This window comes from Parasteatoda tepidariorum, chromosome 9, assembly GCF_043381705.1.
Source record: "Parasteatoda tepidariorum isolate YZ-2023 chromosome 9, CAS_Ptep_4.0, whole genome shotgun sequence".
Classification (NCBI taxonomy): Eukaryota; Metazoa; Arthropoda; class Arachnida; order Araneae; family Theridiidae; genus Parasteatoda; species Parasteatoda tepidariorum.
In genome coordinates this window covers 64,978,480-64,996,644 of record NC_092212.1, presented here as the reverse complement: position 1 = coordinate 64,996,644, position 18,165 = coordinate 64,978,480, and the positions used below count along the sequence as shown (strand labels likewise).

Genomic DNA, 18,165 nt, shown 5'->3' with positions numbered 1-18,165 from the left:
TATTATATATATATATATATATATATATATATATATACTTGTATATATATATATATATATATATATATAACTTTTAAACTGTATATTTATCTTTTTTAGTATAACGTGACCTCTGTCGGATTAAATCATCTCTATTTTTATTATTCCTGTCTTTTATTATACTGATGTGAAAATGTACCATTGGGGTACTGTAAAGCAAATTGGTTTTTAATAAATTTTCACAATATGTAATTTTAAACGTTGTTTTTCTGCCAACTAAACTATAAGACGGCAGCAAAGTAAATGCGTTGATTTTTTTGTCTTTATTTTTTAACAAGGATTATAAACATTCACGTGAAATTTAAGATTAAGGGTGGTTAATACAGATCCTCTCATTTTAAATGCATTATTTATTAATTATACGTAATTCAACAATATAATAAAAAGCAAAAAAAAAAATTATTCGTTCATGCTACGTTCATTATTTTCCAAGAAAATTCAATACGAAGTTAATCTTGGTTATAACAAAACTATGGATTGCAAAAAATATACTAAAATATTTAATTACGAAGAGGTTATCTTAGCGACAATATTTACCTCAGCAACAGTGAAATAAAATAAGTTATGAATACATGTTAGATTTAAAATTTTAGAAACGAAAGTAACATGCCAATTTGATAATAATTCAATTAATTGTGAGTAACAAAGTAATATTTGAAGCATAGCATCAAAAAATTTCACAATAAAGAAGAAATTTAGTCCATAGGAAATGAATAAAAAAATTTTTAAATTTTCATGATACACTGCTGTGACCCATATTATAGGAGATCCAAATAAGTACTTCATGGATAAAATATATCACGATGAGATTAGACGAGATTTTATTACTGGTATCAACGCCACTAAAAGTCTGTTGAATTTCACAATAAAAAAATTTTGTCCATAGGAAATGAATAAAAAAAAATTCAAATTTTCATGATGCACTGTTGTGATCCATATTATAGCACATCCAAATAAGTACTTCACGGATAAAGTACATCACGATGAGATTAGACGAGATTTTATCACTGGTATCAACGCCACTAAAAGTCTGTCGAATTATCTAAATGGTTTTCTATAAAGTGAAGAGATGAAAAATCAAAAGGGAATAAAACAAATTAAACATATGTCTAAAAAATATACAATTTTTAAAAAAACTTGAAAATATACAAATTAACTAATAAATCCTTGAGATTTTATGGTTTAACAGGCAATGGAATATTGTTATAAATAAACATTTTTCTTTTGCACTTCTGCAATATTTCAGCAACAATTCTACTAAGAGTTGATGCGATATTCCTCTAGCGTTCTCTCTTTATAAACCGATGTAATTTAAAACTACTCGTTTCTCTCCTTTAATAAAGCTCAACGTAAAAAATGAATGAAGTTTTATTAGAACGGGGATTAATCACAAGAAATAAAAGACAACCTATGTTCACTAGAATATATTAACTATTATAATGCTTGTAATGAATGCTTTAAAAAATTTAAATGGTAGCTAAGAGAAACAAAATATTAAACATGCTTTAAAACAAGTTACGCATTAACTAACTTCGAGTTATGCATTAACTTACATTTTATAGTTTTCCCTTTAATGACTGTGAGAAACATACTTTTCCTTTAACCTATTTAATAAACCAATTGTAACTACTCAGGTTTCCCTTTTTCCTTAAAACCCACTGGCGATTAAAGAAATGGGCAAAATTGGGAGAATGTTTCTCCCCTACACACAGTTCCCCTATCAGTTAACATGGGAAAACCGGTTTTGCTATGCAGAGAAGACTGCAGGTTAAAATGCGACTTTTTACGTGCAGAACCGTCAGTGGGTTAAAAAGAAACATTATTACTGGACTATTAGCAAGATTTTCCCTAATTTTTACTGGAGAGTTTTGTGTATCACTTGGATGATCGTTCTCTGTTAATAATGGCTAAATAAATATTGATGTCCTCTTCCTCTGCCTAAGACCTGTTTTTATTCTTCCTCTCGGCAACGGCTTTATATATATTACCAAATTTTACATATTATGTTAATACCTAACTCACACAACTGTGCAGGTTCAGTCGTAATATGATATGTAATATTATTCAATCAAATTGAGCAACAAATTAATTATTAATTTTTAAAATAGAAAGTTAAGAGAATATATATTCTTTGTGAACTTGCACGAACAATAAATATCTGTTTTACTATTCAAACGTTAATAAATTCTAATTAAATTAAACATTTCCGAATAAAAGCAATAATATATTAGAAAACATAATCAAAAAAGCTAAAACTATTCAGATCTAACTATTTGTAGATTAAATTCTTAAATTTAACGCTTAAAATCCGGGACCTTTTTATTTTCTATTTTCAACTTTTCATAATATTTTTGATAGCCAGAAAGTTACAATTAAAGGGAGCTAATAATTAACGGGAACGAGTTCGACACGAGGTAGTTAATTTGATATGAGTAAATAAACAGCATCATTTTGTAACAGGAAGCTCATGTTACAGCTACTACAGATCAGCATACGTTAAGATTAACAGAACTGCTCTGATATAAGGAAATAAAGGAAATAACTGAATTTAAAGGCTCTTATAAAGGAAAATGGGCACTTGATTATAGTAGGATACCTGCAAGAAACGTAATGTGGGTATCTAAATTTTGATTGATTGTTGAAACGTGGCATTTATTTACGTTAGCAACTGCTACTTCGAGTAAGCCAAGCCTCTCAAGTATCAATTCTCTTAAACAACACATTCTATATTCTTTCCCAAAGATTTCAATTCTTTTACTCCGTATTTCTTACTTAAAACAAGGACACGCATGAAGCCATGTCGAACATAAACAAAATAATTATGCATCGAAGTTTCCAGGCACACAAAATGGTTGCAATAAAATACATAAGCAAATAATAAATCTAAGTTAAAGTAAAATATGTTGACAAGAAATAATTATATTAAAAAAATTTCAATGTACTACACGGCTTTGTATTCAAGCAACTTCGCGTTTCTTAACCTTCTAACTTACGTGGGTAACTACTTTAACACACCATCTTGTTTATAAGAAATCAGCTGGCGATGAAATCTAAGGTCACGTGTCTGTACATCAGTGATCGTCTTCTCGAGTTGCATCTGCCTAATTACTCTACTGGCCATTAAAATTGCTACACTAAAAAATCGACACACCACGAACATGAAATTTGCTGAACGGATAAAGCATGTTGTGGAATGTTGCACTTTTCAGCATGCAATGCACGACCGCATGTTGACCGCACAGTCCTGACCTTCCTTAACACGGAACATGTTTGTCTGTTGCCCGGGCCAGCACGTTCTTCTGATCTCTCCCCAACTGAAAATTTCTGATCAATGGTTGCTGAACGACTGGCACGCCACCACTCGCCAGTCACTACGGTCGATGAATTGTGGCATAATGTTGAAGCTGCATGGAATGCTGTACCCGTCCATACTATCCTATCTCTGTTCGACTCGATGCCCAAGAGAATAACTGCTGTTATTGCTGCCAGAAGAGGCTTCTCTGAGTACTGATTCCTCAGGATCTATACATCCAAATATCCTGAAAATTTAATCACTTGTTCTTCCAACTATAATGTATGTACCCAATAAATATTATTCTGTTATTTGCATTCCTTCCTGGGGTAGCAATTTTAATCGCCAGTAGTGTATAGATCCCCGTTTTTTACATGTAGTTTATTACATATACTATCGTATCCTAACTTTGTACCATATTTCGTTCGTCTAATCAAAGAATACACTAAAGCCACATATTTTATAATTAACTAGATGAATGTCAATTCGGGGTTATAAAGAGTAAGCAAATGTTATATTAGAATTGAGGAACACTGCGAAATCATGCACAAACCGGAAAGACATATACCAACACGATAAAAATAAAATAATTCAAACTTTTAAATTTATAATTATATTTCATCCATCCAAGTAGTTTTACGTTATTAAATTAAGCTAAACACGTATTTAGTAGTTCATCCAATCAAAATAAAGATTAAATGCATTTAGAATCATTTGATACGATACTGTTGCTCGAGGCCAACTCATGATAGTTGAAATTTGTCGCAATCACTCGATTTCCTCTTTTTCTCTATAGAGAGACAGTATAGAACCTCTTTTTCACAGTATCTTTATTGAAGCTTCCCAGCATTGATGTAGTTTTAAGTGGTACCTAATATGTTAATATAATGCCTTCTACCAATATTTGTACATTAGGTACCTTAAAACCGTACCAATTACCATAATACCAATAGTGCCTATTAGCAAAATTAATTAAGTATGATTAGCATTAATGATAATGTGGCGATTTTTATATTTCTCCTTCCAATTTCTTTTGAGATATAGTTCATAAATATTTAGCTTATTTTTTTTATTTTAGTAAGTGAATTATTAACTCCAAAATTAATTAAGTATCAAATTAATTTAGTTGACGTCAATGATAGTTTGGTACTAAACTATCATTGACGCATGCTAACTGACGCATGCTAGAATGTTAGTTTTCACAGCCGAAAGAAAGTTATAGATAAATCAAGGCCAAAGTGGCTCAGAGGATAGTGCGCTCTGATCCTATTGAGGTGACCAAGGTTCGAATCCGAGCAATGGCTGCTTGATGTGAATTCCGCACGCGGCTCACTGCGACCACAATGCTGACTTAAAATATCCTCAGTGCATAAAACAGAATTTAATAATAAAGCACTTAATATTTATTTTCTTAGACTGCGAAAAATTCTACCGTTAACTGTTTTGTATTGTTCACATATTACATAGTTAAAGAACAGACTTTTAAACTTCGGTAAGCAATCTGTAAAATGAATGAAACGTAAATCCAGTGTTACCACGAGTCTTAGAAAACTTAAATGATGGTAGTAAATTCGTGTTAATGATCATAATAATTTCATTTTTTTAATATTTCTTTATTTTGATATTTCTTTAAAAAAAATAATATTTGTTAATGTTGTAATAAATATTCTAAACGTATATATTTAAATTTTATGCATGGCTGTATTCAATAAAAAAGCAAGGAATTGTAGAGGTGCCAATATTCTTACTGGCTACTAACATTTTTCAAATTCTTGGAGTAGTGTGTATATATGATTAAAACTTTTTTATTTAGCGGTGATCAAAATCCTTTTAGATTAAATAATTTAAAAATTCAATAATTAAAAAGAGAAATTATTATTTTACTCGCACTTTAAATGTAAAAATTAAATACTCCAGAATAACCGTGATGGTTATCAGCTATGATACCCCTTATACCTTTAACTTAATATTTTAACGTAGAAATAGCAAACATACTTGTTGAAATCTAATATATAAAGTCTGAGGAAAGATAAAGTTAAAAATATTAAATCAAGTTTAATTGCTCAATGAAGCATGAAGGTGAAGTTAAAAAATCTATCTTACTGTTTTCCCGAGAAATCAAACACGCTTTTATTTTCCTTTAATCTCGCTTTTCTCGGAAGTAATTCGCCAGATTTTGATAACTATTTTGATCAATTAGAATTGCTTATGAAGTACTCTATTCATGTTTACATTTGCGGTTTATAATATGTAGACTTTTTTTACTCCATTTTTAACAAAGATTCTAAAAATATGTAAGAGAAAGTCATAATATACTAATTTTACTAATTTTAATTTTTTTTCTTATTCAAAAAAGTATTATTTTACGAAAATACATTATTAATACATTTACTTTGGGAGAAATACAGTATACGTTTGCTTGCTAATTTAATTTTTAGAAAAAAAAAGTAAAAGATATTGCTCCAATCTTCAGCATGGTGTTGTGACTTGGAATTAATAATTTAATATATCGAACAAAATTTGAAAGTTTGCTACTGACCAATTGTAGTATTTTCAATTACACTTTTTCAAAAATGTAAAAGTTAAAATTTTTAAAAAATACTGTTGATATAAATTAGTCACCTCTTGAAGGATTAAAACTTGTTAAACATGACAACACTTCATTTCTAAATTGAATTTATAAAATAAAAGTAAAACAAAGTAATTCTTAGAATATTAAAAATATTCATCCATTTTTTAATCGCCAATGGTACTGTTTAATCGTCCTTCGGCCTTTGTACAACTATATCAACTCTTTTACGCATTTTAGTTAAAATTTTATTTCTTTCATTTAAAGTTGTAGTAACATTTACGCCTCTTATTTATTTTATGGATTTCTAAATTTAATTAAAAATTATTTTTTGGCCACCATTACGAATAAATTTATTAGTATTTTTATAAGTACATGATAATTATACATTTCTATTTTCGAACAATTAACAAAATAAAACAGATAGTTCTGTTTATAATTGTAATTCACGTTTCAATTTACTCCCATTAGCGAAAATCATTTTCGTTAAAGATTAAAAGATGAGAGGTATGCCGTTAATTTTGCCCCGTATCATAATGCTATAACAAAGCATCTTGTCTATGTATATTTGTTTATTGCATTAATAAAAAAATAGATAATTAAAATTGATGCACTGAAATCAAAAAACAAACTCCTCTCATATGAAAACTGGAAGAAGAAAAATTGCAACTCATTATTTTCATAATTTTTCGAGCACTAAAATACTATTTAACTTTCAACAAATCTAATACAATGTACAAAATCTAACTACTCAATACCAATTTTTTAAATTGTGTATTTTTTGTATTGAGTTAAAATAGATTATAAATAAAAAGATCTGCAACAAATAATCAATTATAATTATTTTTTACACAGAATTTTTATGGATTTTTAATAAGAATTTAATTTAATCATACATGAAGAATTGGGATTAAATCAAATTAAATTTCAAACTCACCACTAATACTAAATTCTCTTTTTTATACTAGTATTTTTTTGTATTGTGTTAAAATAGATTATGAATTATAATTCCACAACAATTATTCAATAAAAATGGTTTCTCACATAGTGATATTATGAGGCTACATTGAGAATTTAATTTAATCATATATGTAGAATTGAATTTAAATTTTAAATTAAATTAAATTTCAAATTTGTCACCAGTACTAAGTTCTATTTTTAATGTTTTGTATTTTTTGTATTGCGTTAAAATAGATTATAAATAAAAATTCTGCAACAATTAATCAATAAAAATGGTTTTACACACAGCAATTTTATCAACCTTCATTAAGAATTGAATTTAATCATGTATGAAGAATTGGACTTAAATTTTAAATCAAATTAAATTTTAAAACTCACCACCAATACTAAACTTCATTTTTTATGTTTGGCATTTTTTTAGAGTGTTAAAAAAGATTATAAATAAAAATTCTGCCTCAATTAATCAATGAAAATGATTTCTCGCATATTAATTTCTTGAATCTTCATTAAGAATTGAATTTAATCATATATGAAGAATTGGATTTAAATTTTAAATCAAATTAAATTTTAAAACTCACCAGCAATACTAAACTCCATTTTTTATGTTTAGCATTTTTTATAGTGTTAAAATAGATTATAAATAAAAATTCTGCCGCAATTAATCACTAAAAATGATTTCTCACATAATAATATTTTGAACCTTAATTAAGAATTTAATTTAATCATATATGAAGAATTGGTGTTTAAATTTTATATCAAATTAAATTCAAAACTCACCACCAGTTTTGGAAAGAGTCATATCCTATGCCGGAACAAACCGCGATAAAACGCTGCCGTGTTTCAAACAATATCATTCAAAGCAGGCAAGAAATGTAGGGATGTTCGCTGATTGAAATTTGTTCGCCGATGTTATCTGACAAAAAAGAGCAATTACTGGAAACAAAAGAAGCCAATAATGTAACAGACTTTGGCGTAAGTGTAGCGGATATAACTGCACCGAACAGGTGAACGTCGTAATAAGGTTACGCCCACACTAGATTTAGTCACAAGTTTAGTGATTGATTGTCACATATATGAATTATGAAGGTAGTTAGTAACAGTATTATTATTAGTTTTGGGATAAAATGAATTATTATAACATTAACTCTTAATCTCAAATATAATCGATTTTAAAAGTCGTTTGTACCTAAATGTGTGTCCAATTAATTGTTTATAGTGCAATTTTTTTAAAATGTCTTATTCCTCGTGATTAATTTAACCCTTTTCAGAGAAGCAAATTTCGGTGGAAAATTTTAGTCGGACCGGACATTTGCAATAGACATTTGCAATTAGACACTACCATAGCTGCCAACTCTTCCGGTTTTCCCGGAAGATTTTATTTTCGTATTTCAAGTGCTAGCAAAATTCAGGTTATTTCACTAAACTTTTTGAATTATAATATTAATTTTAAATCAGTTTGACCGCCACTACATATAAATAATTACAACAAATATATACAAGCATATTAATCCTTTCGATAGCGAATTTCAACCTGATTAAAATCTAAATATAATTTTGAGGAAGATAGTTTTTAGGTAATTGTTTTACTACCACTTGGAAAACCCATGCTCGAAGAAAGTGAGTGTTGTCAGGTATTCGCTACAATCTAAGTCAAGTGATATACTTTACATCTTTGTTGTTAAAAGAATAGTGGTTGCTAAACGTTCATGAGAAGTAGTGGCTCAGGGGATTGAGCATTTACCTCACGTTAAGGTAACCCGGGTACCAATCTCAGCGATGGCTGATCGATACGAATTTCGCACCCGGCTCGCAAGGATGACAACACCGACGTAAAATATACTCAGTGGCAGATGGATCAGGGGTTAGAGTCTCCTTGACGTCAGGCTAACCGTGGAATGTTTTCGTGGTTTTCCTCTCCATGTAATGAAATACGGGTTAGTTCCAGCTATAAAAGTCCTCCTCGAAGACAAGTTTCTCCCAATACTTGATCCAGAAATTCCCTTGTCGTCTGTATTAGGTTCAAAATTATAAAGAGTTGAACATTGCTCGTCGTAAACTCGATAATTGGCTCAGCTACGATCGTTATAAAATAAAATATATATTAATCCTGCTCTTTTTTATATACATAAGAATAATTTGCTGGGTTATTATTATTCATTAATGCTATATATAAATATTAATCGTTAACAAAGAAAGCAAACAAAAATAAAGATATTAATAATGTTTGAAAAAGTGTATTGCGTTCTTCGTATTTCACATTTCCAATTTTATCCCTTTCCGGAACTGCAAATTTAAATCAGGATGGACATTAGCCGGTGTGTTTTCAAACAATACATTCGAAGTAAAGTGACTTACTTTACCTTTTTGTTATTTAAGGAATTGTGGTTGCTAAACTTTTAAAAGAAATTAGTTTTAAATTTCTAGTGGTTTTTAACATTTGTGGAATAAATGTTGCCAGACTAGCTATACTTCAACTGAAAGGCTTAACGGAGTTCTATTTATCCTAACTAGCTTGATTTCGAATGCTTAAAGGAACTGAACTAAGTCCTGTTTGATTATTGCAGCTAATCTCAAGTCTATGGGACAATTTTTCAGAGACAATCATCTCTTTAAGAGTTAACAATTTATTATGATGTGGTTATTTTTCGTTTTTTCGGATTATAAATTTTGTTTTATGATGAGTTTTACAAAAAAAAAATATTTCGTAATTGCTGAATACTCTAAAGAATAAAAAATATTGTAAACTTGACATTAAAAAAATTAACAGAAAGTGATGAAACATTTCTAATATCTTGAAACAATTTTACCTGAAATTCCCAATACATCACCTATGAACTTTGCAATCGCGTAGAATTTTAATATATTGATATAACGCTAAAATGAAATTTTTCGATTTGTTCCAATTGCTTGCATTGTTGCTGAAGCTCAAAAAAATCTTCAAAAGTAGAATTCACGTAGGTTTTGCTGGGACAACCTGGCCGATGTCCAAGAGGTTGTGAGTTTGATCTCAGCCACCCGGAGACTCCCGCTAAATCTGCCAGGGTCTGAGATTGATCATGCTCTGGTTCAGGTCAAAATTACGATCTACGGATGGTGAGTGAATGTGCCTCCCAGTAAAACGGTTGTGACGTATGTGTGTGGCAAAAGTCGAATTCGTCACCACTGGACACCAAGAAAAAGCGTATCCTTTTGCTATAAAATAAGCTAGTCGGAATTGACAAGTGGCGAAAGACAACGACAACAACAACATAAGTTTTAGGATTGTAAATTTCAAGTTGTTTTTTGTTTTACATTGAGAGAATTTCAAACAAAGTTTGAAAATTCAGTACAGATTTTTAAAAAAACAAACATTTGAAATGTAACAATGCATTGCAAATTCAAAACTCTATCCACACTACACAAAAGTGTATATTCCTACCCACCACCCATGATAAATGTTTTTAGAATCCTTATCCAAAATAAACTAAAAATGTTAACACATTTACGAACTCAAATTGGTATTTAGGTGGAGAAAAAATAAAAATAAAAACTACGAAAACTGAGAAATCCTTATCGAGAAAGACTGAAATGAAACATCAAAATCTGTTTTATTTCTGGTTGAAGCTTAAAGGTGTTTGCAATAATCACCTATAAAACCTCAAAGTGATATCCAGTAGGCAATCCAAAACAATCCACCATCGTTAATAATGATTCTGTAAATTTTTATAAAGTTTCTGTTTTTCCTTGCTGAAATATTAGATCTGACTCTTATAGTTGAATATATTTTTACTTAATTTTGTCAGTCTTCCTAAAATAATAACGATGACAAAACACCTTGAAGAAATTCAATTTTTAATTCTTGGAGTTAGAGTTTTTTAGTTTAGAATCTAACATTTTATTTTGAGTTTTAAATTTTATACCTAAATTATCTCTCTTTTTTCTTATTTATACAAAATTTTTCCACAAACCTAGAGGGAAAAAAATTTTATGCATATTATTTATTTTAAATTGATACGCCACTTAATCATAACCAAAGCCTAAATTTGAAAATTGAAACAACAAAATTTAAGCATTTCAAATAGTTAAAATAATTGTATCTAATGTTAAATAAATCAAAATTCAGAATTATTTAAAACTAATAACAATGATTTTCGTAAAACAATAACGATTCCATATAATTCATAATTTCCGTAACAACAAGAAGAGCGGAAGGTCACTAACGATTATTTCACACCAAAAGGTCACGGTTCCATTGAACCTTTCAATTAAGGTCAAAAACAATAAACTCGATAAATAAACAATTCAAGTTCGTACTGGGGGCCGACAACAGTGAATTTGCAAGTGAAAGCAGGTTTTGCTCCAATTGTTATTTACATTTAATTCAGAAACAACAGCTTCAAAAATAAATTAAATTTACTATGCTCGGCATTGGTTTAATTATTTACTTCACTGCATACGATAAGTGTAATGTAAACAGGTAGACAGTGAACAAGTAAAAGCTATAATCAATTATCCACTTGTTTATTGTATTATTGCATATAAAATTTAATTATTTTTAACTAACGCTTACGAAAGAATAAATTAAAATGAATTTGCTTAACCTAATGCTTGCTTAATAGTATGAAATTCAAGCTCTTGTCAACTTTAACCTATTAATCCCTTCCTTCTTGCTCCCGTTAAAATGACGAGGTGAGGTTTCGTCGGCTATTTCTCGCTCCCGTGATATTTCCGGGCTGGAGTGTTCAGTAGTAACGAGGCAATAAGAATAAAACTAATTCATTTCTTTTGCCCAGAAAACATTTTATTTCTCATTTTACACAGTAGGAGGCAGTATCATGATATTTTTAAGGTAATTGTAGAAAATTAGTTTATTAAACTAAAAAATCAGCACTAATCAAATACGTGTTTTTGTTATAGAAGAAACAAATAGGCACTTTTATGACCGTTTTCTTGAAAATTAACCAATCGTTAAGGAGTTAATTACCAGCTGTAAACCCTAGTGGTCCATGTATAGGAAATTCTAATATGATAAAATAGGCAATATACTCGTATATTTGTTTACACTAGTTAATTTTTCTTTTGTGTTAGCAGTTTGCTAACATTTTCCTTTTTTTTTAATAAAAGGAACCGTTATTTTAGAAGAACGCTAGGCTCAAATGGATTAAAAAAAGAAGGTACACCCACGCAAAAAGATAAAGTTCTTGAAACAATAAATGGAAATGAAATAGTACTAAGTTCTTTTTTGTATTTAAGCTTTTGGTTACTTTAAGAAAAGAAACATTTACCATTGAATACATAACCGTTCATATCATAAAAAATTAACTCCATAAAACGAGAGAGAAAAAAAGAAAATTCAATAAAATAATGTACAGTGCACAAGAATAATATACAAACCACCCTGAATGACTTTCGATCTGATGATCAAATCTTCACGTTCTAGGACTCAATCTTAATGGTTCGAGCAGGTGATCATTAACTAATACAGAGTATGTTTCAGGTAACGAAATCAGACACAAAAACGTACTTTTTCTGTATAAACATGTCTTTTTTACGATTTATTCGGATTTTTGACTACCAAAATGTAGGGGTAGCAGCAATTTGAGAAATCTGGCTCCAATAGCTCGGTCGGGAGAGCGGTCCAAAGCTTGGACCCCTTAATGTTAATTTTACCTTTCGCTTCTTTCACCATATCTCGAGAACTTTTTAAGCGGATCGAAAAAATTTTGCACTCAATTATTATTAATAAATTACAAAGAAAATTTCATTCAAAAAATAAGTTTTAGTTAGTATTTATTATTTTTCGTCATTTTATTTAATAATAGTCAAAAAAGATTTTAAATAGTAAAGCATAAATTTTTTTACGTTATTGTAAAGAATGAAATTTCACATGGCTAAATATAAAATTTGAGCATAATCGGTGAATTAATCCTTAATAAATGGAATTTTTAAAATACAACTTTTTTAAAATTCTATTTCTCAATATATATATATATATATATCCATNGGAGTTGGCACTTGACTCCACCTCTTCGGAAGAAGAGTTCATTTCAGCGGGGGAGTAAGAGGACAAACGTCTCCGCTCTTGAAATTGAGACAACCCTTAATGCGCACCAAACGCGAACAGTGAATTCTTTTTCAGTCACTTACTTCGCTTTATCATCTGCTATTATATCTTTCGTTACTCTCTAGCTAATGAAATATATTTTAAATTTAAAAACTGCTGTTTTTCCAGCAAATGTCTCGAAAAGGACAAACTATTCACTCACAAGAGAGAAATATCATCAAATTTATGAACTATTCAATGTTAAAAAATTGCGAAAAAAATATTTTTGTCAGACGATCGCCAAACAGCAACCTTGTTCAGAATTGTTCACATCCTTCTCCGAAAAATAACGAAATAGTATCGTCGGATACCTCGTGACGAAGACGGAGCCAAGTGCCAACTCCTGGTGAGCGAACTATACCCAGATAGCAAAATAAGGTTTATTTTCACTCAGCAAAAACCTTCTAATGTAAACCTAGAAAGGTTTTTTATTTGGTTTACGTGTAAACCATCTAATCTTAAAACGAGATCTGTCACAATCTGCTCTATTCTACGCACATTACCCTAATCCAAAACCTAGGAAAACAACCTTCTATATAAAAATCTTAAATCGAGGTTTTCTTAGTGTGAAAAAATTCCTTGAATAAAGCAAGTCTTAAGGTGAAACTAATCTTAAATCTAGATAATTATAAGGTTTATTTTTGCAACATCTTGTATGCTCATCTAAAATCCACCTTGTCATGAAATCTTAACGGACAATGTAATTTGATCCTATTGCTATTGTGACCTTAGCTAAAACGCCATCATGGATCGAAGTGACAATTTTACCTAAGTGACATTACTTTTTCAGAAAAGGTAAGGTTTTTCAGAAAAACCTTAAAGTAACCTAAAGTAAACCTTCCTTGTAAAGAAGAGGTTTTTCAGAAAGGTAGGTTTAAAAAATAATTTTTTATCATTTTAGGATGAAACTGGAAATATTTTTGCTTTATTGGAAAAAGGTTTTTAGTGCAAATACTTTCGTGCAATAAAAAGAAAATTGCGACTCAAGGTTGCCTTAAGGTTACATGTTTTCTGGGGTAGTCACTCAAGAGAATTTTAAAATATTCTGGTTAGTTTTATGAAATTGAATTGCATAAAAACTTCAGCTGGTAGAGAGAGAGACCTTTTTCAAATTAGTTAAAAAATCTTAAGCAAGAAAAAAAAAATTTTTTTTTTGTGTTATCGATATTCTGATCACAGTTTTATACAAACTAAGTTTCGTTTTTCGGGTTATTGCTTACGATTTTATTAATTTCCTTAATTCAATAAAAAATGCCTAATTTCTTTCATTAATCATTGTTTTCAGTTACAATTGAACCCTAGTACAGCAACTTTTCAGATCTTTATTTTTTCATTAATTTTTTTTATTATATTTTACTTCCAATGAGCTGCACAATCGGTCTTGCCGATGAGCAGACCTAGTGCGTTCTCCAGAGGTGGTATCCACCCTTTCAGGACCACCACAGAGGGTGAGATACCGTTGGTAATGTTAGTTTGGACGTCTAGTTTCTGCCACACCAGATGGCAGCACCGAGACTCTACTTGGATGCTAAAGTGCACTAGGAATTTAATTTTTGTCGGAAATGCCAAGAGCCAATAAGGCACTCCAGGGATCTTTTACATGGCGCATAATCATACGACATGGCCGCTGAATATTTCCTGCATCCCGAAAATCCGGTATCTGGGCCGGGGATCGAACCCGCAGACTTGGGCTCAGAAGGCCGACGACAAACCAACTGCGCCACCCAGCCACTTTTTAATAATATACATTACTTAGATTGTGTATAAATAACGACTGAGTCGACTAGGAATATGCACGATTAACAAAATAGTTTCAATTCATATTGTTCAAATAACATTCATATACTAAACGCTCTGAACTGGACAATGTCAGTTATTATTATTTCAGTATTTTTATTTACATATTAATTGCATAATAGGAAAAGGAAGGACAAAGATTGTTTACATTTGTATGATACTTGTAATTTGTCAGTAATAAAAATTATTAAAATTGAAGAGCTTCGGGCAAAATAGTGAAAAGCCACATTTTTCCGATAAGGACATTTCTACAAACTTTTCATGAGTATTATTTTAAGATAGTTACAAGTTTCTTAAACTAGATTACGGAAGAATATATTGAAATATCTTTTTCCATTTATGGAAATCATAGCATTTTTAATCCTAACTAGGTTTGTAAAATTTTCAAAAATGTGATTTATTATTATATTGCCTCAAGTCTTTAAATTATTAGGTCATTGTAAACTCAATTTTTTCCATTTTTTTTATTCTATAACATTAATTTTAAAAAATGAGTAAATCCAATCCTTTGCATCATTCCAGAATAAGATAGAAGTGAACGCAAATTCAGGACAAGTTTTCTTTATTATTATCATTAAAATTAGCCTTTGCAAACCGGTAGTCAGCTAACATTGCAAAATTTAACCTTTACTAATGCTGCTTAATCTTGTAATTAAATTGTTGTAAAAAAATCTACATGCAATTTTAAAAAATGGCAATTTATAAGCAAATAATTAATAAAAAATAAATTTTAAATTAGTTGATTTAGAATTCTTTGAAGTTGATATAGAATTTCAGTTGATTTAGATTTAGTTAATTTAGAATTTCATAAAAATGTTACTAGCATTACACAAACTGGTAATCCATTAAATAGGCAACAATCAGTGTTTTTTTCCCTTCAAATTTCTAAAAATTTGAAACCTACTTATATATCATCAAACATTTTAACTGCTGTTGAAAAAATGCATCATGAGCCTTTTAAAAATAGTAATTAAGTAATAAATTCTTAAAAATAACCAATTTTGGATGATTAATTCGTTCAGAACTCGCACTATTTTTAATTTAACTCTCATCACATTTTTTATTAAATACTTACATTTATGGACACACGAAACCAGCAATTCATTAAATACTCGCCAAGTAGTATCTTATAAATATTTAAAAACTGTAACTTATGAATACTTTATTTTATGTTTAAGCTATTGCAGAAAAATCCAATATGAAAAGTTTGAAAATGGTAAGTTAAAAATAAATCTTATAACAAAATTTATTTAGATTCCTCAGTTTAAAATTCATCATTCAGGTTTTTTATTTTAATGTTACTGACTTTTAAGGAAATAAACTAGCAATGCCGGTTATCGATACCACCTACCGACACTGTTAGTTACCTAGTATAGATAATTAACCTACTATTTAAACTGTACAGTTACCAATATAGTTAGTTATGTTACCGGTTTAGTAGCCGGTAATACCGTTAATATTTACTAATAACCGGTATCAGACATACATTTAAAAACTGATAAAAAAATTTCTAAGATTTAATCATTTGCAGCATGAAACTCATTGCATTAAATTTTAAAATTTGATTCTTAAAATATTATTAAAAAATGAAATGATTCAAAAAACCATAAATTACTTACTGCTTTCCTCTTTGCGGAAGTTTCTAGTTGACAAAACGACTTTCGTTTACGCTTTTGGTCGCAAAATGCACAAAAAGTGAAAGCCCACGGGACAGTTTCCAACATTCCGGAAAGAAGACAATTCTAACCTTCATAAAGGTCGGTCGTAATCTGAGGCTTAAACGGCCAACAATAAGTTCTCCATAAATGTGAGAGACATAAATGGATTTAGTTTTGTAGAGCGTATCTATCATATTATACCATCTGAACGTATAGTTCTATCCTTGGCCTTGAACTGGACAATGATTGAACACGGAGAGACACGATGGGAAAATGAAAATTGAATCTGAAAATTTATGTTTATGCGGTTTCCTGAAAATAGGCTGAATAGTTGATTGTTGCTGTTTCACAGAAAAAGATACTGACAATTTCATTTTGAAAGGAACGTATTTGCGCTCACTTTTGTAGAAAAGAAAAAGTGAACGAAAATGCAACATAAACAAATGGTAGATTATTTATTAACAATACATTATCTATCATCATATGGTTGATAATGATATAATTAAAAAAGGGAAATTGAGCCAAACCTGGTCTTGAAGGGTTTTTTTTCTTCAGCAACTCCTTATAAAGTTGTTTGAATTTTTATTTAAATGATAAATTAGCACTTTAAGTATAAAAACATTTAGTACAAAAAAAAAACATATTTTGGAGGGTTAGGTAAATAGTTTTTGAACATATGCTAAAACCCGGTTTTATCTATTTATCTAACCAGGTCAAATAAAATCGGTAATGTATAGAAATAATAAAATAAGTTATATATCTTAATAATTATAACGTTATATATCTTAATAATTAGTAACCGCATTATCTTATGCATTTTAAAAGTTATATAGTTACATAAAAATAGAATAAGTTATAATTATTATAAGTTATATAAAAATAAAATAGCAAGTATTTTAAATGAATTAGTGCTTTCATTAGTTCAGACAGCACTTTAAAGTACAGGGAATGTAATGGGTTAATATATGTTAGTACTCTCCTACACAGAGAAACTTAAAAATCAAAGAACATAAAGAATTATATTGGAATTTATCGAAAAAATTTAAGACTCGATTATAAGGGAAAAAACACAGTAGAAGCCTGTAAAAAAGAAAGATTCTTTTAAATGAATTTTGCAAAGATTGTGATAAACTTAATAAATATTTTTTTATCTTATTGCACTTGTTATAATCTTCATTTTATCTTATTACAAGTACAAAAATTTTAAAAATTATCACTCATATAATACAATGTTTATAACTTATTCTTTGATAAAAATTATCCATAACTTTCTGTACGCATCAATAGAAAAAGTATCACATCACCCAAGTATTATTCCGTTTTGATTTTTTCCTTTTTTTTTCCTTTTTAAATTTAACTTGACTTTAAACTTTATCACAAAATGGTGGTGTAAGAATTGTGCTAAAATTTGAAGTAAATCGGTTGAAAATTGTACTAGTGAGAGATATGGTAAGTAAGAGAAACATAGTTTCAAGTCAAAGTTTTGTGATCCATAATCTATTTAAATATAAAAATTTTGCAACTAACTATACTGCATCAATACCAGGTCCATAAGATACTCCTGTTCCACCCTTTTCAGCAGTCTTAAGTGCTGTTATAGCTTTTCTTCTTGCCGATCTACCCTCTTGTTTCGCCTAATTTGTTTTTAGAGCACAGCTTAAATTCTGCGGTCATCTTCCTTTTGAGCTATTCTTTGGCTGCTGGGAATACATTTATTTCTAATAATTCCAAAACTAACAGTAACGCTTTGTAACCTTCATTAAAGAGT

At 29.4% G+C, this 18,165-nt stretch overlaps 1 protein-coding gene across 3 annotated transcripts in view; it reads right to left on the bottom strand.

Moving 5' to 3' along the window:
• LOC107445741 (MAM and LDL-receptor class A domain-containing protein 1) overlaps positions 1-18,165 on the bottom strand; it is a 58,586-nt gene that overhangs the window by 38,274 nt on the left and 2,147 nt on the right. Inside the window, exon 1 of one of the 3 annotated variants that reach the window (XM_043046934.2) lies at positions 16,359-16,619. The exons of 1 other annotated variant lie outside the window; for it this stretch is intronic. The gene's annotated coding sequence lies outside the window, so the exon portion shown is untranslated. Of the gene's footprint in view, positions 1-7,637; positions 7,811-16,358; positions 16,620-18,165 lie in introns of those variants that run through there. One more of the 3 variants, XM_071185383.1, reaches the window with a different exon arrangement.